Source organism: Python bivittatus, unplaced genomic scaffold (genome assembly GCF_059951505.1).
Source record: "Python bivittatus isolate LINGU-HERP-01145 unplaced genomic scaffold, Pbiv_v1 ctg000480_np1212, whole genome shotgun sequence".
NCBI lineage: Eukaryota > Metazoa > Chordata > Lepidosauria > Squamata > Pythonidae > Python > Python bivittatus.
This window is the reverse complement of record NW_028277075.1, coordinates 43,283,875-43,310,953: the sequence shown is the minus strand read 5'-3', so window position 1 is coordinate 43,310,953 and position 27,079 is coordinate 43,283,875. Positions and strand designations below refer to the sequence as shown.

The 27,079-nt window shown below is 43.7% G+C and overlaps 1 long non-coding RNA gene across 1 annotated transcript in view; it reads left to right on the top strand.

The window, feature by feature from the left end:
* Positions 1-20,660, top strand: part of LOC112541157 (uncharacterized) — a 45,910-nt gene extending 25,250 nt beyond the window's left edge. Inside the window, exons 4-8 of the long non-coding RNA XR_015797035.1 lie at positions 518-5,632; positions 12,360-12,472; positions 16,968-17,104; positions 18,420-18,461; positions 18,698-20,660. This is a non-coding gene — a long non-coding RNA (uncharacterized LOC112541157). The remainder of the gene's footprint in view (positions 1-517; positions 5,633-12,359; positions 12,473-16,967; positions 17,105-18,419; positions 18,462-18,697) is intronic.
* The last annotated feature ends 6,419 nt before the right edge of the window (positions 20,661-27,079 follow it).

Here is a 27,079-nt window from a genome sequence, read left to right as displayed (position 1 = left end):
AATAAAAGGTGGAGGCCCTTACTTATCTGGCTTGTCTAGTTACTCTACTGGTAGTGGCTCAAACTCTGACACTTATAAATTGGGGAAATATATCAATTTGTTTAATTCATGTTGTGAGTTTTAGTATTGTAATATACTGATATGTTATTTTCAAAAATAAGATTTTATTTAATACATTCACAAGTCAATATAGATCTCACAAAGGCAAATATTTGACAGAAAAATCATAAAATCCTATTTATTACTTAAAACAGGGCTTTATGATTCTTTCAACTGTTAGCATTAGTAAAATCTGTCTTGGCTTGAATGGATTAAATAAAATCTTATTTTTAAAAAATAGTGTATCATTCAATGAAAATATGACTTTTCTGTGGATTTGTTTATGAGATCTTGGAAATGGTTCATTATGTTTTGCTTGTTTCTGACCAGTTTCTAAATTAACTATATTCTGAAGATTTTTCTTCTCATCTGAGCATATGCTGAATCACTCTCAACAAATTTTGATTTTTGCTTTCAGCGAGAAAAGGGAAAACTTCAATCAGATCTATATATCAAAGTGAACTTTTTACAACATTCGAATTCAATGTATGAACAACTACTTTACAACACATCACTGTTGTTTAGCTTAATTGAACATTTTTGCTGTTTACTTAGAATCAAGCACCACTGAACACAAGGGACTTCTGAATCACTATGTATGGAGTTTAGAAATATTGGAGAAATTATTTGGTTCACATTTCTAAGGGAAATACCTAATTTGCATTTTGAAGGTATAATTGAACTGCAAATATCCTTCAGCTTACATGATTTTCTTAAGTTGACAATGCAAAATGTATATCTTAAAGAAAGTATGTACAAAAATCCATATTTTAGGAGAAATGTGTTCAATTTAAACACGGGCTTTCATTTTAAAAACAGTGTGGAATGGTCTTAAGACTAAATATGCAAACCTAATCCAAACTAGAAATAGAGTCATCCACCTATTCCCTAATATTTTGCCCTATCATTTTAATACGATTTGTAGACAATGTTCTAGGATTATGTTTGGCATTACAAATGGATAGATTGACAGGATGGCATAAAAGAATGAATTTCTGATGTTTCTATATATTACTATATCTCACAATGTCCTTCCCAGAGTATCTTACAGTAGATGAAAGACAGGCTGGAAAACCTCCACTCCATTTCAAGTGTGAGGAGGCACCTAACCCAAATCAGGTTTTTGGAATCTGAAGGGCTAGAGATTTTGTTGCTTTTCTATAATAACATTCTTAAGAACTGGATAATAATAATATCGCATTACTACAGAACTTTGCTCTGAGATCTGTGCCATTAAATGTATATATACTGTTGTAAAAATGATTTCCCATAAACATTTTCAGTATACCTGAACTGGCTGAACTTGCTTCCAGTAACCATTTTCTTCTATCATAGAGATAAGAAATCAACTCAAGGAACTTCAAGGAGGGGTGGCCTTGTTGTAAAATTCTCCAAAGGACATTCTTGGAAAACATGGCATTGCAAGCAGATCAATTCTATGTCTATTAAGCTAAAAGATTTCCACGATAAGTAGTGGAACAAACGTGTTATCCAAGGGCATAGGAGTTAACTTTCTTTCTTCCATAATCCTCCTCCTCTTCCTCTTCCATTGTTGTTTTCCTTGCATTATGGTTCTACAGATCCTTTTGCATTGGGCATTGGAAGAGGAAGCATTTTCTTGTACACAGGAAGGTATTTACAATCATGGTGCTTGTCACTGTCAATATAGTCAAAGTGTATGAATTACTATGTTCCACACTGTTGTTTTCCAATGGTAATGTTTGACTGTGAAAGCTGGATGCTGAGAAAAACTCAGAGAAAGAAATGTCTTTGAATTATGGATTTGGAGACAGCTACTAAGAGTACCATGGACTGAAACAAGGAGACAACTAATCACTCTTGATAAAAACTGACTGCTGCTTTGGAGTAATGATCAGGAATCAGAAATGCACATGTATTGACTTATGATGTGAGTATATATACGATAGACAAGAAAAAAAAAGACTATGTTTGGCAACACTGAAGGGAGTAGAAGAAGGGGAAGAATAGTGGTGATGGCTGGGATTAAGGACATTACTGAAATGTCATCGGAAGAGCTAATCACCAGAGATGGGTTGAGTTAGCAAGCATTTGTTCATATAGTAACAAAGGGTCAAGCCTGACTAATATAAAGGAAGGGGCTAATTATTCACTTTATGGCTGTTATGAACAGCTTCCATCTGTGGCACCTCCTATTGGGGATTGAAATATACAATACCACCTATCATAAATACCTTCTGTATTTATAATGAACCATGCAAGTTCACGTAGACACATACCTACCATATGAATTAATTCCATGCTGCATAAAGGAGCAATATGTGCTAAGGGATTCTAATATTTGCGGGGAAAAGTGTCACATAAAAAGTGTCCACATGAAGGCTATCTTGGGTAGACTGGCCCTTATTGTATCATATCATACCTCCTTGGAATAGTGATATGAAATAGAATTGAGTAGGCTGAGGGGCGTGTGTGGATGAAGAAGATACATCATTTGTCAAATTAAAACATATGGAAAACAATATAAACCTTTCCATTTTGTTTTCTTAATGTAGGCCTGTCTGTATTATGCACATATATTCATTTTTGTAGTGCAAAATATTAATGCATATTGTAGAGTTTTTCCTTGATATAATCCATGGTTTCTGAACCATGACTAATATTATAGGCACTAAACAATATCAAGAGGGTTTTAATTCACATAGGATCTGGAGAAGGGTTACAGGTGTGAGTATTGTGTGTAATCATTGCCAGAAATAATTACCACTGACAGCTCTAAAATTATGTCTCATTTACAATGCCTGAAATCTGAAGGTTTGGTGTATATATTTTTTCTAGACAAAATGGAACATATTTTGGTCAAACACTGAAATCTCCATTGTTCTTTTCATTGCTACTGGGAGTTAAAACATATACCTTTGGGAAATGCAATAGAATTCATAGAAGGCTTAGCAAATCTGAATACTACAAATGAACAGGCTGTGTTTAATTAAGTACATAAACCACATATATCTGGACTTATATTTTCACTGACTGGTAAAAAATAAATTATTTTGGTCATCATTACTGCTTTTAATTTATCTGAATTGGCCAGGAATCCCCTGTCAAAACAGTTGTGTTGGAAGGAAACAGTTAACTGACTCTATAGCATGTTTTATTTGCCTATGTGGATGAATTATACTGAAGGTCCAGATGAGTAAACATAATTCATATTCATTCATTCATTCATTCATTCATTCATTCATTCATTCATTCATTCATTCATTCATTTTATATAGCTTCCCATTCAACATATGACTTGGGGAGGTATACAGAATTAAAAACAACCAACATCTGACAAATAATATAATAAAACATTGCACCAGAAGCAATTCAAACAAACAGAAAACAATCAAGATGGGCTCGAAAAACTCCTGTCCTTGTGTCTGAAGTCAGATCTTCAGAGCCTTTAGGAAGGCAGACAGAGCTTGAGACCATCTGGATCTCTAGTCCATAGAGCAGGCATGGCAACAGAGAAGTCATGTCTCCTGTCCAACCAGATGATACTGCTTAAATGATGGGACCCAGAGCATCCCAATCCTGTCAGATCCTATCAGATAGACAGAAATAATTGGAGATAGACAGCCCCATAACCAGGCCCTGTACCACGAAGGGCTTTATAGATGATAATCAACATCTTCAATTGCACCCAGAAGCCCACTGGCAATCAGTGAAGCTCACAAAGTAGTGGTTTTACATAGGGAATTGTGTTCATAAGTACTCATGCTGCTGCATTCTAGTTCAGTTTTAGTTTCTGAGTGGTTTTCAAGGGCAACCCCATGTACAGTATGTTGTGGTAATCCAAATGAGAAGTGACCAAGGTGTAAGCAATGGTGAGTCAGGCCTCCCAGTCCAGAGATGTATGCAGTTGGTATACAAGATGAATTTGTGCAAAGGCCCTTCAAGCCACAGTTGTCACCTTCTCTTGCTGTGTCTGGGAGGAGCCCAAGTTGTGTCTATTTGGGCACAATCTCCTGATCCAAGCGTCCCCCAAACCTACAGCCACTCAGTCTTGCTAGATTGAGTCTGAGCCTATTATTCCCAATTCAGACACTCATAGCCTCCAGACACTGAGATAGAACTTCAGCATCGTGACTTGACTAGCAAAGGGCTGAGATATGTAATTGGATATCATCAGCATACTGATGATACCTAACCCCATGCCAAAGGATTATCTCATGCAGTAGCCTCATTGAGATGTCAAACAGAAACAGGGAGAGAATCCAGCCCTGAGGCATCCCACAAAGCAAAGGCCAAAGACCAGAAATCTCCCCCGCCATCAACACTGATTGGAACTGGCTCTTGAGAAAGTAGGAGAACCACTGCACCATCGTGCCACCCACTCTCAATTCTGTAAGGAAGATGACCTGACACAGCCATTACCAAAGTGACAAAGGGAAAAACATGGCTTAAGTGCAAAACAAGAAAAAGGCATGCACAAAAAACTCAGGCAGACAGCTTCCTAATTCACATGAGTATAAGGGGGGAGGGGAGTAAAAAACAGACTTTACCACCACTGTGAAAACCTTACTGAAGGTTTCTAGCCATATTCTGTCAGATTCCGTTACTATAGACAATATTAATGAATGTAGTTTTAGCCTCAGTGTGGAGTTGATTTCTTGGTTTGGTCTACGTAGTGGGGCGGACAGTATCAAAGGCTACCAAGAGATCAAGAAGGGCCAGCGTGGATGCACCATCCCCATCCCAGTGCACCATAAGTCATTTACAAGTGCAATCAATGCTGTTTCAGTACTGTGTTCAGGTCTGAAACCTGATTGATTTCCTTCACAGACCTTTGAAGGGGTGGCCTCAGAGCCTTCTGAAGGGAGGTACAGCCTGACCACCTTCTCAACAACCTCCCCCAGTAAAATTTTGGAGATAGATCATATATTGTCTAGCACTCTTAGGTTTAACAATGGCTTCTTGAGGAAGGGGTGAACTAATGTCTCCTTAAGTGTAGGCAGAACCACCCCGTTACTCAAGGATGAATTCACCACTGCTTGGACCCAACCCAACATCACCTCAGGGAGGCCTTAACCAACCAAGAGGGGCATGGATCTAGTGAACAGCTCCCATTTCCAAGGACCATGTAGACTTCCTTAGGATCAACAGGCCCAAGCATTTCCCTGATAAGCATTCCAGAATGTACCTCAACCAACACAGTCCAGTTCAGAGTGAATTCAAGCAACTTAATCCAATAGATGTCTTGAATAATCCTCACAACAGCCCTTTAGATGGTCTTTATCCTTCCCTAAGAGGGACCCTGTTATATTATACAGGACCATCAGTTGGCAATCCACAGATGCAATAGCAGTAGAAAAATAACTATATTTTGCCTCTCTTATCACTACTGTTTAAACCTTAAACATGTTCTGTCAGATTTGCTCTTTGTCTTTGTCTAGGCAACTCTTCTGCCATTTCATCTCTCAGAATTGCACTGAAATCCAGGGGTGAAGATAGAGGCCATGCAGTCAAAATTCAGTAAGAGGCCACTGCCACCTTTTCATTCCAAGAGGTAATTAAAATCTCAGTCAAATTATGATCCTCAGAAACTTCCCCAAGTGCCTTCGAAACCAGTGGAGTCCATCAGGTGCCTGTGGCACACCAACTGAATGAGTTCTAATTCCCTGCAATGGGGACCAGGTATGAAGAACTTCAAAACAATAAATCAAACTGTAAGATTTGCCCCGTTCGACAGAGAAACTCTCGTGACACGTGTGGTTCACAAAGAAGGTTTACTCATGCGTAACGTAGTAGTCACAAGCAAAGCCAGGACTGGCTTGGTACAATTGCATCACTTGTTATATTCCCCCCTTCCCGCGCTTTTTCCCGCCTCGTGATCGCGTTGCGGCTGTGGGCTATTAGGCCCCCCCAATGTCTCCCCTGATCGTTCATGATGGCAGGGTCGGTCAGAGTCCATTGTCCTTGATTGCCAGTCCCCCTCCGGCTGGGTTGGTCCCTCCCTGCTACGTGCAGACCCGCGGGTTCTGTGCTGCGTTGCGATCTTGTTTCGCTGCCCTGCGGCCCCGTTCCTTGCATGCTCGCGCCGTTATCAGTTCATAGTTGAAAGCTTCCGCTGTGGTTTTCCTGTTTAGCTGGCCGCAGGTGGCTCGTTAATTAGCGGCGCTTTCGGTTCCTCTTTTCCCCGCTAGCTACCGCCGGTGGATTCCGCGTGGTCTGGTTGTGAGCTTCCCTGCAACCCCGTGCTTCCCTGAAGCTTCGTGCTGACCGAACCTGACATGCCGCCCCCCTGACGACAACTCCCCCCCCTCGGTCCTATTTCGGCTTCCCGGGGTATTTACTGTAAAAGTCCCACACTAGGTCCGGCGCCCTTATGTGGGTTTTACTCACCCATTCGCTGTGGGACTTGGGGAAATGTTTCCATTGCACTAGGAGCTGGGTCTGCCCCTTGTGCCTCCGGGCGTCCAGTATCTGGTTGATTTCGAAATGCTGCTCCCCCCCGACCATGATGGGTGGTGGTACTCCCTCCGCCTTGTGCCAGGCGTTCCCCGGCTGGTGTAACTTTAGCAGGCTGCAATGGAACACCGGGTGGATCTTCCCGAGGCTTTTCGGGAGCGTCAGCCTGACGGTCACCGGATTGATGACCTCCGAAATGGGGAACGGCCCCACAAACCTCGGGCTGAGTTTTTTCGATGCCTGGTGCGTCTTTAGGTTTTTGGTTGACAGATACACCTGGTCCCCCACTTTCCACTTTTCCTCGGGGAGCCTCTTGCGGTCCGCGTGCTTCTTGTAGTCGGCTTTGGCTTTTTGCAATGCCGCGTGCGCCGCTCGCCGGGTCTCGTCGATTTGGGCGAACCAGGCGTCCAGGGAGTTGATCTGGGATTCCGGCTGAGGCAGCTCCGGCATGGGGACGAAATCTCTCCCGGTGGCTACTTTGAACGGAGAGAACCCGGTGCTCTTGTGGACGGCGTTGTTGTATGCCACCTCCGCGAATGGTAGTAGCTCAGCCCAATCGTCCTGTTGGTGCCCCACGTAGCAGCGCAGGTACTGTTCGAGCCCCCCGTTCAGGCGTTCCGTGGCTCCGTCCGTCTGCGGGTGCGCCGCGGAGGATAGGGCTTGTTTCGTCCCCACCCGCTTCAGGAACTCCCGCCAGAACCGCGCGATGAAGTTGCCGCCCCGATCGCTGACGATACGTCGAGGTGCGCCGTGGAGTCGGTAGACATGTTGCACGAACAGTCTCGCCAGCCCCTCGGCCGTGGGGACTCGCCGGCACGCTACAAAGTGCGCTTGTTTGGAGAATAAGTCCGTGACCACCCAAATGGCGGTCTTCCCCTTACTCTCCGGGAGCTCCACTATGAAGTCCATGGCGACCTCTTGCCAAGGGCCGTCGGGTTCCGCTACCGACTGGAGTAGGCCTCTAGGTTTGCCTTTGGCTCCTTTCGCTGTTGCGCACACCGGGCAACCCCCCGAGTACGCCTCCACGTCCTTCCGGAGCATGGGCCACCAAAACTGCCGCCGGATTAAGTGGAGTGTCTTTACGAAGCCGTAATGCCCCGCGCTCCGGCTGTCGTGGGCTCTCTCCATGACCTCCCGTCGGCAACCCTCGGGCACGTACAGCTTTCCTTCGTGCCACCACAACCCCTCTTGGCCGGTTAGCGCCTCTCGGTTCTGCTTGAGCCAAGCGTCCCGCTCCGCCGCCTCCGCGAACCCCTGCCTTACTTCAGACGCCGCGTCCCGTCGCTCCCCCTTGGTCTGGCTTCGGGTCACCGCCTTTGCAGCCAGCCTGCTGGCGGGGATGACGGAGTCCACGATCTCCTCCCGTAGGCTGGCGTGTTGGGGCATGCGAGACAGTCCATCCGCTAAGAAGTTGCGCTTCCCGGGGATGTGTTTCAGTGTGAACCTGAACCTCCCGAAGTATTGGGACCACCGTGCCTGTTTGGGGGATAGCTTACGCGGGGTCTTCAGGGCCTCGAGGTTCTTATGGTCCGTCCACACCTCGAACGGTTCAGTTGCCCCCTCCAGTAGATGCCTCCACGTGGCCAGCGCCCACTTGACCGCGTACGCCTCTTTCTCCCACACCATCCACCTCCTCTCCGTCTTGGTGAATTTGCGGGAGGCGTAGGCGCACGGGTGGATGGCCCCCTCCGGGCTGGGTTGGAGCAGGACTGCTCCCGTTGCCACGTCTGATGCATCCACTTGGATTATAAACCGCCGGTCTGGGTCGGGATGGCGCAGGATCGGCTCCGCGGTGAACCGCCGTTTTAGTTCCTCAAACGCCCCCTGGCATTCTGCAGTCCACGCGAGTGCCATGCTGGGCTTGGGGGGTTTCCCAGTGCCCTTGGTTTTTAGCAGGTCGGTTAGGGGAAGGGCGATTTGGGCGAAGTTCGGGATGAACTGACGATAGAAGTTCGCAAACCCTAGGAAGCTTTGGAGTTGCCTCCGGGTTCGCGGCGCTTCCCAGCCCAGGACATCCCTTACTTTCGCCGGGTCCATTTCAATTCCCCGGCTGGATATTCGGTAGCCGAGGTAGTCTAGTTGCTCTTGATGGAACTCGCATTTCGAGAGCTTTGCGTACAGCTGTGCCTTCAGCAGTCTCTGGAGCACCGTGCGCACCAGGCTCACGTGCTCCGCCAGGGCCTCGGTGTAGATGAGGATGTCGTCCAGGTAGACCAGGACGCCCCGGTAGAGTAGGTCGTGCAGCACCTCATTAATTAGCTGCATAAATACCCCCGGGGCCCCTTTTAATCCGAACGGCATCACGGAAAACTGGTAGCTTCCGAGCGGGGTGTTGAACGCCGTCTTCCACTCATCTTTTGCGCGGATCCTAACTCTGAAATAGGCTTCGCGCAAGTCCAGTTTTGTGAACACCCTCCCCTTCGACAGATGCGACATCAAGTCCTTCATCAGGGGGAGGGGTATTTGTACTCCGTGCTGATTGCGTTCAGCCCCCGGTAGTCTACGCACATACGGAGCGAGCCGTCCTTCTTCTCCCGGAATAACACCGGGGCCGCTAATGGTGACTTCGCAGGTTGGATGAATCCCCGCGCTAGGTTCTTGTCTATGAACTCGCGCAGGGCCCCCATCTCCCTCCTCGACAGGGAGTACATTTTCGGCTTAGGCAGGGTCGCTCCTGGCTCTAGCTCGATGGCGCAATCACTGGGCCGGTGTGGTGGGAGCTGGTCGGACTCCTTCTCCCCGAACGCTGCCGCCAGGTCTCGATACTGCCTCGGGATTCCGCCGCCCGTCGGGGGTTCCCCGGGTCCGGCCCCTCGCTTTGCGGTCGCCTCGCCAGTCGCCGCTGCCTCCCTCGCCTCGGGATCGTGGCGGGTCTCCGGGGTCCCGGCGCTGCTGCTGCTGCTGTTGCCGCCCGGGTCTCGGGCCCCATCTGCTCTCGCCCCGTCTCCCGGTGTCCCGGACCCTCCGCTTGCCCGCCGGTGGTTGCGGCTGCCTCCGTCTCCACGGCTCGGTCCCCTCTGCTCTCGCCCCTCGCCGGTCTGTCGACCCCGAACCGCACTGCCTCCGCCGTCCAGTCGACTCGTGGGTTCCGCCACCGCAGCCACGCCAAGCCGAGTACCACCGCGTAGTCGGCCACCGGGACCACCACGAACCTCAGTTCTTCCCGGTGACTCCCGATCGTCATCTGGACCGGCTCGGTGTAATACTGAGCTGGCCCCCCCCCTGCCAGCGTGCCATCTAACTGGCTGAATGAAATGGGCTCCCGGAGGCGCCTCAGCTGTAGCCCGAGCCCCGAGACCACCGCTGGGTGCATCAAGCAGTGGGTGCAGCCCGAGTCCAGTAGCGCCCGTAGCTGCGCCTCCCCTCCGGATCTCACCCCCCGGACGTGTATCCTCACCCGGAACGGTGGGCAGTCCTCGTCTCCTATTGGGTCCGCGCGCCTCGACTCCCCTGCTCGCACTGGGACGCCGTTCAGTGCGAGCGCGCCTCGTTTCCCGCTGGCTCCGAGTCCTCTCCGGAGGATGCTGTCTCCGGGGTCGACCACCCCCCGCGTCCTTTCTCGGTCACCGCCGCCACTGCCCCCTTCTGCGGTCGGTCACCGGTCCTTTTCCCGTTCGCACGTGGGGTTTTGACTTCGGGCCGTGGTGGGGCGCCTTCCCGCTCCGTCGGGCACTGCGCCGCTCGGTGGCCTCTGCCTCCGCATCGGAAGCACAGATTCGGGGCTCTGGTCGCCTCTCGCCTCCCGGTGGACTGCCGTCGACCGCTCCGTCTCTCCTCGGGGGTCCTCTCCCTCGGCCGGTCCCTCGTCTGGTCCCGTCGTCTTGTGCTCTGTTGGATCTGCCGCCACGCCGATTCCGCCGTTCCGGCCAGCCAGATCCAATCCTTCACTGTGGACGGGTCGTCCCGCCCCAGTGCCCGTTCCAGGATCTCTGGGTTGAGTCCCCTCTTAAAATACTTCACCTTCAGGGACTCCGGCCAGTCCGCGAGCTTCTCGGCCAACCTCCGGAACTCCAGGGCATATTCCGATACCGATTTGCCCCGCTGTCTGAACTGTAGGATGTCGTCCTCTGCCCGCTTGGCGCTCAATGTGTCCTCGAATCTGTCCCGGAGCGCCTGCATGAAGTCCGGGAAACTCCGTAGTTCCGCCGCATTGGCATCGTACAGCCCGATCACCCAGCTGGCTGCTTGGCCATCTAGCAGCTCGGCCACGTAGGATACCCTGTCCTCGTCTCTAGCGAACAGGTGACCACCCCTCTGCATGAACCCCCTGACATGCGTCAGAAAGTACGGCAGCTGTTCGGGGTCCCCTGAGAACTTCCCAGTGATACCTCGAAGTCTCAGGGCGTCTGCCGCCCGTTGGTCCTCCGACCGGGGCACCGTGGGTGGTGCCGGCGGGGGTGTCGGACCGCCCCCCCTGTCGCTTGCCTCCTCGTTCACCGCCGGAGGCCCCACTCTCTGTAGTAGGGTCTGGAGCATCGCCTCCACGGCGTCTAGGCGTCGCTCGACTCTCTCCTCTAGTCGGGCGAATTTCTCGCTCCACTCACGGTTCCGGAACCCCGAACCCCGGGTCATCGTAGCGCCTGAATCGTCTGGTCCTTGGTTCACGCCCATCGACCACCGCTCGGATGGGGTGCGCCCGGCCCTGGCCGCTGCCCCGTCGCTCCCGGGCGGCTCCGACCGCCCTTCCGTGAGCCTGGATCCCTCGCGCTCCAGCTGACCCACGGATTCCTCGTCGCTGGTCATGCCTGTATTGAGAAAGAAAATGCTCCTCGGTGGTACCGGGTAGCGCTGACGGTGAGTCCTGGCTTTATGTAAGATTTGCCCCGTTCGACAGAGAAACTCTCGTGACACGTGTGGTTCACAAAGAAGGTTTACTCATGCGTAACGTAGTAGTCACAAGCAAAGCCAGGACTGGCTTGGTACAATTGCATCACTTGTTATATTCCCCCCTTCCCGTGCTTTTTCCCGCCTCGTGATCGCGTTGCGGCTGTGGGCTATTAGGCCCCCCCAATGTCTCCCCTGATCGTTCATGATGGCAGGGTCGGTCAGAGTCCATTGTCCTTGATTGCCAGTCCCCCTCCGGCTGGGTTGGTCCCTCCCTGCTACGTGCAGACCCGCGGGTTCTGTGCTGCGTTGCGATCTTGTTTCGCAAGTGCAATCAATGCTGTTTCAGTACTGTGTTCAGGTCTGAAACCTGATTGATTTCCTTCACAGACCTTTGAAGGGGTGGCCTCAGAGCCTTCTGAAGGGAGGTACAGCCTGACCACCTTCTCAACAACCTCCCCCAGTAAAATTTTGGAGATAGATCATATATTGTCTAGCACTCTTAGGTTTAACAATGGCTTCTTGAGGAAGGGGTGAACTAATGTCTCCTTAAGTGTAGGCAGAACCACCCCGTTACTCAAGGATGAATTCACCACTGCTTGGACCCAACCCAACATCACCTCAGGGAGGCCTTAACCAACCAAGAGGGGCATGGATCTAGTGAACAGCTCCCATTTCCAAGGACCATGTAGACTTCCTTAGGATCAACAGGCCCAAGCATTTCCCTGATAAGCATTCCAGAATGTACCTCAACCAACACAGTCCAGTTCAGAGTGAATTCAAGCAACTTAATCCAATAGATGTCTTGAATAATCCTCACAACAGCCCTTTAGATGGTCTTTATCCTTCCCTAAGAGGGACCCTGTTATATTATACAGGACCATCAGTTGGCAATCCACAGATGCAATAGCAGTAGAAAAATAACTATATTTTGCCTCTCTTATCACTACTGTTTAAACCTTAAACATGTTCTGTCAGATTTGCTCTTTGTCTTTGTCTAGGCAACTCTTCTGCCATTTCATCTCTCAGAATTGCACTGAAATCCAGGGGTGAAGATAGAGGCCATGCAGTCAAAATTCAGTAAGAGGCCACTGCCACCTTTTCATTCCAAGAGGTAATTAAAATCTCAGTCAAATTATGATCCTCAGAAACTTCCCCAAGTGCCTTCGAAACCAGTGGAGTCCATCAGGTGCCTGTGGCACACCAACTGAATGAGTTCTAATTCCCTGCAATGGGGACCAGGTATGAAGAACTTCAAAACAATAAATCAAACAAGGGGCAAATAGTAACATTCTACACACACTCCAGATCATATTGCCTTTCTATTAAAAACTTTTGACACATTATCTAAGTACAGGATTAGAGTCACACATTTGTTTATTTGGAGAATTTGGGGTGCTATTTGGTTTGATTTCTTAATTAGAGAAATCTTTCTCCACCTGGAGAGATTATGAAAGGTTACCTGAATTAATGAATATTTGAAAAATAGATAATTCTGCCTATGATATATCAATCATTGGTGCTTTTTAGAATCAGGCTGAATGGTTGGAAGCATAATCATTTAAGAGGTAATTTAAGAGGACCTGGAAGAGGCCATTTGGGCACTTCTGTTTCTCTTGCCTTCAGCTCCTATCCACCTTTCCACATGGCCAGCGTTCTATCACCTATTTCAATGTTCCCCATCTTGATGACCTCTATGCATGCTAGCTGAGAATTCTAACAGCTGAGAATTCTGGGAGCTGTAGTCCTAAGCATATGGAAGGCATGATAGGAGGTCTTCAAAGAAAGACTAAGTTAACCATCTATTAGAGATGCTTTAGTGGATCTTGCACTGAGCGTGGACTGGTCGTTAGATGACCTTGAAAATCCCTTCCAATTCTAGGATTCTAGATTAGAGAAAGCTGAGCTATCCAAAATTGGAAAACTATGCTAGTAGTCTTAAACTGGATAGGTTCTTATTTTCTCTTGTTAGTCAGGCTGGACAATTTAAACAGAGTGACTTTTTGCACAGACACTAAATTTCCAATATGAATTAAATCTGAAATAAATAGCGACTCTGAATCCTGCTGAAAGATCTCAAATCCCAGGCCCATATAGTACTGCCAGTAATCAATACTGAGAAGTTTCTGATCTTCTTCTGCACTTTCCAGTATGTGCTAGGATTAGACTTCTCAGACACAAAGACTAATGAACCTGGAGGAGACAGATAGCTTTTCCAGGTGTTTTAAATGCGTGCTGAGCTAATAAAGGATTTCCAGACTAATTACAAATCAGGTTGTGGGGAGTCTGGGTATCTGTACTTGACGAGGCTGGAAATAGCAGTTGCTGGCACATACTCGCTTTATTCATTCTGGAACGTACTGTGAAGTGTGAAGATAATGGTGCTAGCTGAACTCCTGAATACAGCTCTTGTAATATGACTGCATGAGCCTCTCATGCACTGAGACAGTCTCCTTGCCTGTTAATTTTCTTCTTGGAACCAGAATGAGTTTAATTGAAATTGCCTTTTGGGATTTTTGAAGACAAGGTTACACCCCAGTAAAGAATTGGGAGTGCAGTACATCCTAGGGTTCAATTCCAGTATTTAAACTGAAACAAGTTTTGACTTGGTTGTATTACTAAGCTGGAAAGTGAAAAGGAGAATCGTTTATAAAAACATGCAGTGTATGAAGTGCTCCTGATACTTAGAGACGAGGAAGTAATTTAGCTGTCTCTAAAACAAAACAACACAGAAGAGTTGACATATCAGCCCACAGCATGGCAAATTTAGGGAGCTTTTACAAGAATGTTAAAACAATATTAAAATATTCCACTTTTAGAACTGAGGAAACAGCTATGACTGAGAATACATATCGCCTATGTCCTGAAAATGAAATTTCTTTCTTTTCCTATATTGTGTGGCTTGTACATATCTTCAGTGCTGGCTTTGATATATATAATATGTAAGGATGTGTCTGAAGTATTCTTCTATATACTTTTAGAATCCAAAAAAGAGCACTCTCTAAATAGGGAAGTAGAAAGCTGTCTTAGATAGGATCTAGCTAGATGGACAGTTTGCATAACCTTCCCTAGCAAGTGTCCCAGCAAGTACCCCATTCCTACCACATTCTTGCAGAATGGGTAGGGTGATGTGTCAAATTATGACCCAATGTATTTGGAACGTGTCAAGTTGATGAAACCTGGTTTACCTAGACTGCAAATGTGATCCCAGGGGTCAGAGAGATTTTTCCTGACTCTACCTGGAGACGAGAGAGATGAACTTGGGAAATTTTGCTTCTGTTGCCAAGCAGCTCTAGGGCCACCCTCCTGGGAAGCTGTTAACCATTCTTTCAATGTGCTCATAGAACGTTCTCAGGCAGCTCCAGACATTTGGTTTTCTAAGTCTTAAACTTCTGTATTTATTTATTTATTTATTAGAAGTATTTCCATACTGCTCAGCTCAGACAACTCCTGGTGGTGCACAAAGATAAAAACATAATATATAACTCATCAAAATATATGGTAGACATAACACCCAATCCATCTATGCATCCTTTCCCCATGCTGAGGAAGGGTTTGAGAGGAGATTAATTAATTAATATTTATCTTTAATTTAACATTGCCTTTTCAAATGACTATCAGATGAGAGAAACAAAAATGCAACAATCTTTTTTAAAAATGGAAATGTTCAAATATATAATCTACCAGCAAACACTATGAAATGGCAGAAATCACTAATAGAAGTTTTTAATGGCTAGTGGGCTGGAGGGGGGGGGACATTTGTCAAAATTCGGCAGCTGCAGGACCATAATTGAAAAGACTTTCTCCAAATAAAGTTTTGTTAATGGTGAGCAGGAAAACTGGGCCTGTGGTGCTAATCTTAAGGCACAGAGAGGTCAAGCGCAAAGGCAATCTTTAACTTGGTCCTAGGATTTTGAAAGCCAACAACAAATTGGTTTGGCAACAGCAAATTGGTGAGGTTTACAGTTGTGATATGGACAGCTATTGTTATATCGATATAACAATAAAGAAATAAACAGATAACCAGGATAGTTAATGTAGGATTAGTATAATGGGTTATAGTCATCAGACCAATTGTCTTATTCATCCAGGATGCAATGTCTTTATTTTCAACTCATTCGAGGTTTTGATTAAAGTCTGAGGTTGAGTAAAGAATGGGGAATATAATGAATTTGAGATTTATTGGTGAACAAGTGATCACACATACCACTTTGGAGTATTATTTATTTGTTGCATAGATCTGGTTCTTTGGGCTGAATTCCTTCTGCAGGTTAAAGCAATATTTGACATCCTGCTGATTTCAGTGGGGCTTCTTCATGCTCCCAATGAACTATTGTAGTATTGAAGCTCATATTCTATCCTGAAGGCTAAGTGGATATGAAAAGATAATGGTAGCAGCAGAAAGAAGAAACAGAGATTTACAGTTATGAAAACTGTTCTGTTCTTTCCTTTCTCAAATGCAGTACATGAATCATTATGAAGTCCCAGGAAAAATACAAGCTCTTGGAAGCATGATCCTTCACTTCTTAATATTTGGTTTTCATTAATGCTTTCAGTGGTGTCTCCTTGATCCACTCTTAGATTAGAAATGCATAATATTCTGTCCTCTTGAGCTTACGGATGCTCTTTATTGCAGTATTTCCTTTTAGTAACTTAGTCCACATGTTGGATATCCTCTGTTTTAAGCCGCTCGGTCTCAACTCACTTTGTGTTCCCAATTTCCCTAATTTTAGAGTTACATCTGTTAATGCTTGGCCCTATATACTCATGTTTTTTTTTCTTTCTGTTTTCCATCGAATCATGGAAATTGCAGATGGAGAAATACCAATAAGTCACACTGATTCCATCTAGCCTTAAGACAATTTTCCCTTTCTTCACTTGTTTCTTGTTCCCTATTCCTTTACTCATATATGTGAGCCTTGTCTGCATTTAATCACAAGCCTTTGTTCCTTTGCCTTTGCCACATTTTTATTTCCATTCTAAATCAACCAAGTTTCAGAGATGACCATTGTATCCATCATCTCGGGAAAAGAAATATGATTAAAGTTAAGAAATAATTCCCCTAACATTTTCAGATGTTTATTGTGATATTGTCCTGCCCTTTGGCTCTGGTAGCAGTAAGCGTTGCTGGTTTATGTTTCTTACACTTTCAGTCACTTCTGGTCACTGTAAATATTCTTCTTGCCTGCTATTAGTTATTGCACCTACATAAAGCCTTCACATATAGAGAGCCAGTTTGGTGTAGTGGTTAAGGCACCAGGCTAGAACTTTCCCTTCAAGTTTCAGACATTCAGGAATCAAGAGAGGTTTTCCCCCCTTCTGCTCCCCTGCCCTTTATAAATCTCTGACAAGAAGCAAGAGACTAAGAAATATTCATTTGGACATCACAATCAAAGTAGGAACTAATGTCAGAATGGCTCCATGTTATTTGGGTTGTTGCAATGCTTCTTGACAGGAATAAAGATTTGTGGACCAAGAATGCCCAGAACGTTGAAAGACATTTCTGTTAGGATCCTGTACTGTACTGTAAATGATGAAACAAATAAAAGTGTGTACGGGGGAGAGAATTTCAACACGTTACATCTTGTCTTCCTGCTTTGTCACCGTAGGATGAGAAATTGGGTCTTCCACTATTCCTGAAGTCAAAGGAGAGAACCTGCTCTTTGTTGAATCCGATTGCTGCAAATTAATCTGTTTTGTGAAAATTTCATTTTTGTAAAATAGAAACATGGCTATCAGGACTCATGTAAGTGAACCCCTTTGAAAGTTCATTTGTCTACAAGAGATTCAGGGGCATCTGTGGGGGAGATGGAGTAAAATGTCGGCAGCTGCGACTGCATGATCAAAGTCCTGACCCTTTTATACTTGCCTTAAACTGTGTGATTATAGTTGCAATTTTGACTTTTTTGCTCCTACTATGGACACGTCTGAAGAGACATAAAGATTTGGGCCTAAAAATCTTGTAATTCAGACTGATATTGGTCCAATGAGCAAAAATCAGCCTGAGGCTTGAATTACAAATTCAACAAAGCCACGTGGTATGGTTTTCTTTGGGATTCCACTGGTTTAGAAAGAAAATGGGAATCACTTGGTTGAAGATTGCTGAGGAATTAAAAGAACTAAATCTGGTGCTGAAAGATCATTTTTATGGCTACCACGAAGTATGTCTTGGAACAGCCCTTCATGAACAATGGCAGGGGCCCCATAAAAAAGGACCTTCTGATTCCCTTACCCATTTCAGGGTAAGAGAACAATTGGGAACAACCTTTGCATTTCTCTAGTTGCAAGAGGGTGATGTAGGGCCTCAAAAGTCAAAGTATTAAATTGTACTCAGAGATGGTTTTGGAACCACTGCTGGTTCCTTCAAATAAAGATGATATGAAATCTCTGCTCTCACAACTTTTGAAAATATTGTTTACCTTATGAAGGAGGCTTATGGACAAAAGAAAGAGTTATGTGGAGTTATGAAGTTAGAGTTTTGACTGGGAAAAGATGATGAGATCACATGGGATTCCTGTATTATATCTGCTGCGATACTGCTGATTTATTTCTTAATGCAATTCAAGGTGCTGGCTATTGCCTCTACAAACTCTCCATGTGAACCTGCACATTTTTTCCAGTCAGCTCTGCACATATGCATACAGATATTATTTTAGGATAACTTCATCACTATTTGTGAGCATCATTAATATTGTAAATAATAAATGTGATATATACATATATACAGATATTAATATGCATTCAATGAGACAGCGTAATCTGGTTGACTTTTTCCTTGTTTCTTGGTTGTAGATATATTGACAGTACATTACTTGGTGGGAGAAGGGCAAGGTGAATTTACTGTTATAACCAGATGAAATATTCCACCTAACCAAGTATTTCTGAAATATGAGGAATATTTCTTTCCTGTCCTTTTAGTTTTTTTTTTTCTGTTTGAAGGTTTTCAAGAAAAATGAATATTGTTGAAAAAAAACCCACAATATTTCTGCTAACAAGAAAATAAAGTGTGATCCTCTAAATGTTAGCTGTTAAACTGATGATCCTTGTTTTTCTTCTTTCAGATAACAGTAATGTTAAAGGACAACTATGTACTATCTAAGATGGTAAGAATTACAAATGAACATGCTGAGACCTTGCAGTTGAATTTTTTGTTGGAAAGAGTTGCAGTGGCACTTGAAGAATGTTAAAAGTAAAAATATTAATAATATTAATTGTCCAATATAGTAAAAATTAAGGTGACCTTTGCTATAATATAGTGCTAGATCTATAAAACTGTGAGCAAAAGATAAATATTTATTGTGGGGCTGAATGAAAATTCTCCCCCTCTTTGTGTTTCCAGTTTCAGGCCATGATCATGGAAGGCATTTCAGCTATTCCAGAGACATCATCAACTTTTGCTGAGGTGCAACATTCCCATTTATTTCTTTTAGCTTCTTGTCTATTCTGAATGCCATTTTGACTTCTCCGAATTCCCTACAGTTTCTGATGCAGCCTCTGAATGTTCACTTTGGAACAATCCAGCCTACTTCCTTTGCACAGAAAGTCAGTTGTGTATATAAATGACAAGACAGAACCAGCTGGAAAACAAATGAGAGGAGAGGGGCAATAGAGGCGAAGGAAGACAATGAGTGAAGATTTGAGTGAAGGTCTCAGTCTTTAGCTTGTTGCTAAGAAAGCCTTGCCAGCAGCCATTCGTTGATGTACCTGAGTACCAGAACTCCTACCAAAGACCATGCTCTTAATACCTGGTGAAAACTGTAAGGGGAAAGCTAACACCTGCTAGCGTTACACCTGGCTGGCTCAGCGTCTGCTTATCAGCCGCCTGCTTTTTATAGGTAGAGTATTAAATAAAACACACAAAACTTTGTGTTTCCTTTGACTTTGTATTGGGAAGTATTTCTGGATTTCCCAGCTCTTTCTGACAGAAGGGTGTGAAAGCTTGGCTGGATGACATAAGCCAAATTTTCCATGCAGGGCTTTAAGGAAAAAAAAAAATAAACGTATAAAGCCAGCTCTTACATGCAAATACCAACAGGCTGCTAAGCCATTATTTGCATAAAAATAAAGGCTGATCGTCTCTTTTCTCCTTGGGAGAAAGAAAAATAGGCCCAATTTAAAAACAGATGGCTTATAAAACAATTCAAAGAAATTGGGTAAAGTCACTTAAGAAACCTTCATCTGTCATGAGAAACACTATTGCGCACTGCTTGCAAAATTCATTGAACGAGGCACAAAAGCCTGAAAACAAGCAACAGCTTGGAGAGGCTGGGCTATTTGGAGAGGAGGAATCAATGGGGTGTGGGTCTTTTCATTACTGTAAGGAGCAGCCACAGCTGATTGCTGATGCCATGTGGTGGCTGGCTGTTCGGGGCCCTGCCTGCGGAGGCCTGAGAAGGAAAACTTCCCTGAGGTTTTGGGGGGCATCACATTTGGCTTCTGTCTGATATGTCCCTAAAATGCCCCCCAAAAGCACCTCCAGGAAGAGAAAATAAGCAAGGTGTAAACGAATAACCAAATATCCTTTTTTTTAAAAAAAAATTGTATCGGATATTTTTTCATGCTGGAACTGATGTGGATATCCTGTAGACCAGTCAACAAAATTGGGCTTCATAAGGAATGCCTCGGGAAAAATATACCGGACCAAAGCAATGTATTGTGTCTTAGGGGAAACTACTGAATCGAGGCGTGGGGTTGGACTGAGGATAATGATGACATAAAGTTTGAATATTAATTTAATACTTCCAGAAAAGTAACGTAACTCTTATTCAAATTAGTTTATTTAATCATGGCATTTCTCTCTTGTTTAATTATGTTTTGTTTTTATACTGAAGGATAAGACTGTCAGTAGTTACTAGTCATGATCTGTAAGATAACGGTGTAAATCCTGCCGTCTTAAAGGCACAAGCAGCCTTAAAGGCATTGGGTATGTTCCTTAAGCTCCTTCAATTTGACAAAGGAGTAAAATTATTAATTATAGGATTGAAGAGCAATTGCATTAATGAAATTTAATTTAAATGAAATGTAAATAAAATCCAATGAAATCAGTTTTAGTTTTTGTCCATATCCAACTCACTTGTTTAAGGAATACAAGTAGTCCTCACTTAATGACTACAATTAGGGCCAGCAAGCCTGTCGCTAAGTGACACAGTCATTAAACGAGACACGTGACTGCGACAGGCTTACGACCTCACTTCTGCCATAGTTGTTGAGCGAATCACCATGGGTCGTTAAGCAAGACATCACATGACCACAACTTGTGATTTTACTGCCAGCTTCTCCATTGATTCTGCTTGTCGGAAGCTGGCTGTGAAGTTCACAAATGGCAATTGTGTGACTGCAGGATGCTGTGATGGTCGTAAATGCCTGTCAGTTGCAAAGTGCCTGAATATCAATCATGTGACCACAGGGATGCTGTGATGGTTGTAAATGTGAGGACCTGTCGTAAAATTACTTTTTCAGTGCCATCATAACTTTATTGTAACAGTCGCTAAACAGGGCAGTCATTAAGCGAGGACTACCTGCATGGCCTTGGCAATCTAGTCAAAGGCCAAATAGGGTTCTTGGTCCAGGAAATATGAGTATGAGAACAAATCTCTTCCACTTACACATCTGGATGCTCATGGTTTAATCAGTCTGTGAATCTGCAAGAGGAAAACCTATATGAATTGAGGCTCTTGCACATAGGTGAGAAGAATTTGGGCCTTTGCTTCTACTACAATCCCAAACCAGATAGGAGCCTTCAGTTTGGCTCCTTTCACATTATACAAATGGCAGACACAGTGGAAGGTTGGCAATGTGATCACAACTATAAAATGAGGAATGAAAGCTTAAAGCTCCCTAGAGTCCACATTAGCATCACAGTCTGGATGCTGCAAAACCCTTGGAAGAAGGTGATGGCAAATCACTGTCATTCTTTTACCAAGAAAATTGTGTGAATGTATCTATTTAGTTACTAAGAGTTGTGCTCAGCTTGTGAGAATCTTTACTTTTTTAGGGAGGGGGCGGTGGAATAATATAAACTAATATGCTACTTGATTTTCAGTGACACTCAGATTTCCTGGAAATTTCTCTCCCAGCTTATAAATTGAAACTATGCTGCTGTGTCTAGAAGTTTCCTTAGACAGAAGAACTTTGCATTGAAATGTTGAGCAGTGAGTTCTATGACTCCTCTCTTCTTCCTTCAAACTTGTCCAAACGAATCACCATCCCACGCAAGAGCATTTACTATGACAGTTTCAAGAAAGTATCAAAAGAAAGAAATCTCTTTCATATGCAGCCTCCTCTTGCCATGCCTATTTCTAAACTCTATTCCTCTTCCTCCTCCTGTGAAATTTACTGAGATTAATTTATGGTCTGTGGAGACCATGTGATCCTATACCTTCTCCAATGAAAGGGGTCACATCCCCACCAAAAGGAAAACCAAGGAGGATAGATATTTGCATATGCTAATTTAGACTTTTACGATACTTTAAATAGGAATACAGAGAAGACTGTGACATACAGGCAGCCCCTGCACGGTCTAATCTGTTGTCTGAATGCTCATTAGTGTTAGTTTCTGGAGTTCAACTTCAAATAGAGGACATCCTCATACAGAAGTCTTTTGAAAGTTCTTCAGATCAATATGAAACCTGTCCTCTAATTTCTTGAAAGATTTCCTCCTTGCAAACTTGGCTTTCTCTCTCCCCCCCTCTCTTTCTACTTCTTTTTTGGTTGTTTGACAATGTATTTCAATCATTTTTGTTGAGTTTTTAGCTTGATTTTAATTGTTATCTGGTAATGGCGTTGCCCTTGTTCTGTTACACATTTCTCCACCCCTTTGCAACTTCCCTGGCTGCTTCTGCTTCCTGATCTAAAAGAAAGCACCATAATTAAGAAGCATTCCCTCATTATTTCTTCACTTGAAATTTAGCAGGGAGTAGGAATTAGGGAGGCTGCAGAATGATGGCACCAGAATGATGGCACCACAGGACTCTACTTCCTTATTAAGGTAATTGCAGGAACTCTGCATCCTGCTTGTGAGAATTTCAAAAATAATTTCTTTTCCATGAGATTGAAGAACAAGGTTGAACCAAATAAAGAAGAAATGTTCTAGCACAGGACTATTTTAGACAGTGGATTATCCTCAGCAAAGTTGGATATCTGATCCCACGAACAACGTTGCTTTACATGGCATATAGGCTATGTTTGTTTTATGGTCACAATGAAGCTACTAATGGCATAAGTTTGATATTTTAATGGAGGCAGTTCTTATCCTGCTCTTCTTTAGCCTTAGAATGCATGTTTGTTCTCATAGTTATGGGACAAGTTCTCATTTTGTGTAAGGTATGTCATTCCCTTTATTTTTTTGAGATTGCTTCAGCACAACCTTAGCATTCATCAGTGATTTCCTCTCAAAATGATGGAAATGGAAACACCAACAATTCTTAGCTAATAATAGAAATAACATTGTTTTAAGAGTTCCAATTTTAAAAGAAATGTATTAATAGGTTTTTCATCTGTGTCAGTGTTTTTATTTCAAAGGCTCTGCTTTATTGTTTAATGTACTGTATGACTCACAGGGAAAATATTAATCTTTTCAAAATCTTGAGGATTAGAATGGAATCATGTATCTGTGCAAAATCTTCCAAAGCCAAACCTGAAACACATTTGGGACATAATTTTATGGGCAGTTGGAAATAAAGCTTTGAATAGAACGTTTCTGCATAAAAAGGCATATAAATCCAGGTTGTAAATTCCAAGCCAAATAATTAACTATTCTTTCTATTTTGTGACTTGTTAGTACACAATGCAAAAACCAAGAAATGAAAGTGAAAATTTGGTAGCAACTGTGAAAGGCCTGTCCCATAGAGTGCTAGACACAGTCAAAATTGTATCCAGTGCAATGAGATCTTCCTACAAATGTTCTTCCATGGCTTTAAACTGTGAAGGCATGCAGAGAAGATGGAAAAGAAAGAAGGGAATGGTAATGGTGTGTGTGTGTGTGCATGTGTGTATGTGTGAGCATGTGTGTAGAAGAGATTATTGCTGAATCTAAATCCAAACTTCACAAAGCGAGATGGCCAATTACTTTTCAGTGTTTTCCAGGGGAAAGCTGTCAAACAGACGAACTGGCCTGTGTCTGGAGATCTACTATTAATCACAGCTCAAAAGCCCAGCAGGATTTCCTTCTTTTTTAAAAAAAATCACTGCCTAGTTTAATGCTGTTCTCTGCTCATGCTGAATGAATATAATGTAGTTATACAAGTCCAGTTAGAAGGCATGAGGACACAACCTTGCCCTTTTCACTCCTTCCCTGAGAGAGATTATTATTGATGATACTGTCCAATTTTTTTGTTCATACTGATAGGTTTTTCAGTGGGTTGTAGCTGCTCATAACTCCTCCTCTGACACCAAATCCAGCATCAACTTGATATATGAAATAAAGATGTAGATATTTCAGTAGAAGTAAGATTTGCTGTATTGGGAACTTTTTTCATGAAAAGCAACAGAGGGAGGGAGGGAGGGAGGGAAGGAAGGAAGGAAGGAAGGAAGGAAGGAAGGAAGGAAGGAAGGAAGGAAGGAAGGAAGGAAGGAAGGATTATCCACTCCAGACATAAAAGCTTCCACATTATTATCTGTTAAGCCATGGTTGATAATCCAGGCTTGTAGCTGGGAATTTAAATCAGATAATCCTAGGAGTCCTGGAGACAGGTCCATGAGCAAGGCAGGAAGGAAGGGAGAAGGATAAATATGCAGTCCTTGGTTTGATAAACCATTATTATTGTTCTTCAATGAGGCTGAAATGTCACATCTTGACATTCTTCAATTACTATCCCAAATGCCCATACATCTATCTAGCAAGATAAAATTATTGCCCTTACACTGACCCGTCTGCCTGGGGTGGTTTGGGGGGATGGGCAATCTCTGAATGTAGCTAGAATTGGCTGGTGTGGGTCTTCCGGGCTGTGTGGCCGTGGTCTTGAAGTCTTGTTTCCTAACGTTTCGCCAGCACCTGTGACCGGCATCTTCAGAGTGCAGGAGCACAGACAGGAGCAGTTCTCTCTAGGGCACAGAGAGAACTGCTCCTGTCTGTGCTCCTGCACTCTGAAGATGCCGGTCACAGGTGCTGGCGAAACGTTAGGAAACAAGACTTCAAGACCACGGCCACACAGCCCGGAAGACCCACACCAGCCATTGTATGCCGGCCGTGAAAGCCTTCGACAATACATCGTAGCTAGAATTCTTGGAGGAGGCATCCAGAAGCTGTTAGGACAACAACAGGTGTAGAAGAAGCATATGTTAAACCTGGGGTGGGGATGGCAGGTGGGGGCAGGTGGGGGCAGGAAGAGGCTTAGAAAGAAACTTAGACTGACTCCCCCCTGACTTCCTGAAGTATAAGAGGGAGGGAAAAGAAAACACAGGCAGACTTGCAAGATTTTGTTATTATAGTCTATTTCAATAAAGTATAGTTCTGGTCATCCTGTGGAATCAGTTTCCTGGTCTACCTACTTTGTAGGGCTGACATTAATGTACTAATATCTAACTTCTACCTGGTTCCTGATCAAAAGACTTGAGGAGGCACTGCATTCCTGCACCCAAGAACTCTATTTGGTTTGTAGTGAATTCAGTATACACTTTCCTCCTGACCTTTTCAAAAGAAATTTTGCAAGAATATGAACAAGCCTGAATTTACAAGCTCAATTTCAACCCCATTTGCTGAATTCCTGTCATATCTGTTTCAGTAATGACAGTAGTTTCCATTCAAGCATTCAGAATCCGAAATGCTTATTATGTAAGCATACTAAATAATCCTTCCATACTCTTGTTGTTCTTGGGCCATCTGTATAAAGAGGGGGTTCTATCCTATGCACGTACAGTTGTATGTGCGTAGATATCCTCCCTGCTATTGTACTAAATGTATAGGAGTTGATTTCATTTTAATGATTTTGGGGAGGGGACAAGAGTTAACTGGAGTGTCTGTGTGGTGAGTATTTTGGTTTCTGTAATGCTTAAAAGATGCTAATAGTATGCTGCCTTGGTTTATTATTAGATAATTGTGAGCATGTATTCAGTTATGAATACTCATGATCCAGAGTGATTTTGTGGACCTGCTGAATTTCTGCCTGAACCTAAAGTTGGTGGAATTGAAATGCCATATTTTGGCTAGATCTGATTTACCCCAAATCTGGTTTGCTCCTGGAGGTGGGCATCTACTTCCTGTGTATTTAATTTCATGAACTAACATGTATAGTTCTTATTTTATGTGCAACAGTATAGTAGAATACTGAAAATTTTCCTGATCTTATATGAGAAGGAAATAATAATGACTACACACATACACATACGTACACAGGTACCCATACACATACACTTACATTTACATGTACACACCTTCTAACCCAAAAATGCCTTCTTTTGTGCACAACCTGCTTGTGAGACTATGTGAAGGAGAACTCACAGGTCTCAAACCCTTCTTATAAGGGTGAAAAGCAATATGACTGCTTTAGTGAATACCTTTCCTAGAAAGGAAGACTTAACAGTGTTGGTTGCTGCAAATCTACAAAGAGATTCACAAAAGCTCTCTGCTTATTTTCAATAGGAAATTGTTAGTATATCCTGTCACCTTCTGTACACTGAACATTTAAACTTTGTTGCTTATATTGCCTATATGTTAAATAACGAACATGCTTAACTGTTTGTGTCAACCAGGACTGCGCTTCTGATTCAAAGGCTTTGGCACAAAATGAGGATCTGGGTTGAGGTCAGAAACACCCTGCAAAAATCAGTTGGGATTTTTGCAGGGTGTTTCTGACCTCAACCCAGGTCCTCATTTTGTGCCAAACTGATTCTCTGATTTGGAGCATCTTTATAGCACTGAGCAGCATTGTTGACTATGGTGCCATTTTGGAGGGTTTTGTTTTTAAGCTTGGTTATTTGGGAGAGCTCCCAAATTCAGTGAATAACTATTTAAGGCAAAGGCAGGACCAGTTCTTGGCATTTCTGCAATATGCAGAAACTCACCTACTTGCATGTATCTTGGCGTTTCTCCCTGCAGCCCAGAGTCTTGCTCTGTGCTGGGGCTGTGCAATTTCTGCTATTTTTAAAAAAATATTTTATTGTGGTCATTTTGGTACTCAGTTAGGTTTTGGTTATCAAGAACCATGTTTGTTTCATTGTGTATATTTATTTATTTATTCATTTGATTAATATAGCTGTCCATCTCATATATGTGACTCATATAGAAGGTTGCTGTACTTTCAGTGTCCTTTTTGAAGTAGGATGTCAATAACTGTACACATTCTAAATGTATAAACACATCAAAGAACTTATAGAGTTGCACATAGTTTATTTTAGACCCTTTCTGTAATAATTCTGAGCATTCCACTTGTCTGCCTCTTTGCTAAACCATAGCTTGGAATACTGTAAACCTGGGTGGGATAGGAAGTCCTTCTTTTTATGAATTGCTAATTGGTTAAAAAATAAAAAGCAAAGAGTAAGAGTTAATGGTCAATACTCTCATTGAAGGGAAATAAGAAGTGGATCCCTCACTGCAACTAGTGCTTTCTAAATTATTTTTAATTAGGGATAAGCATTTGCCAACTGGCCTCTCCTTGTAGACAATGTTAAACGATTCAGGATAGTTAAAACTAAACATGACTGTGGAGAGCTCCGGAAGAGTCCTTTAAATGAGGTGAACGATCAACCAAATCATGATGCATGACTATGAACTGTAAACAGTTAT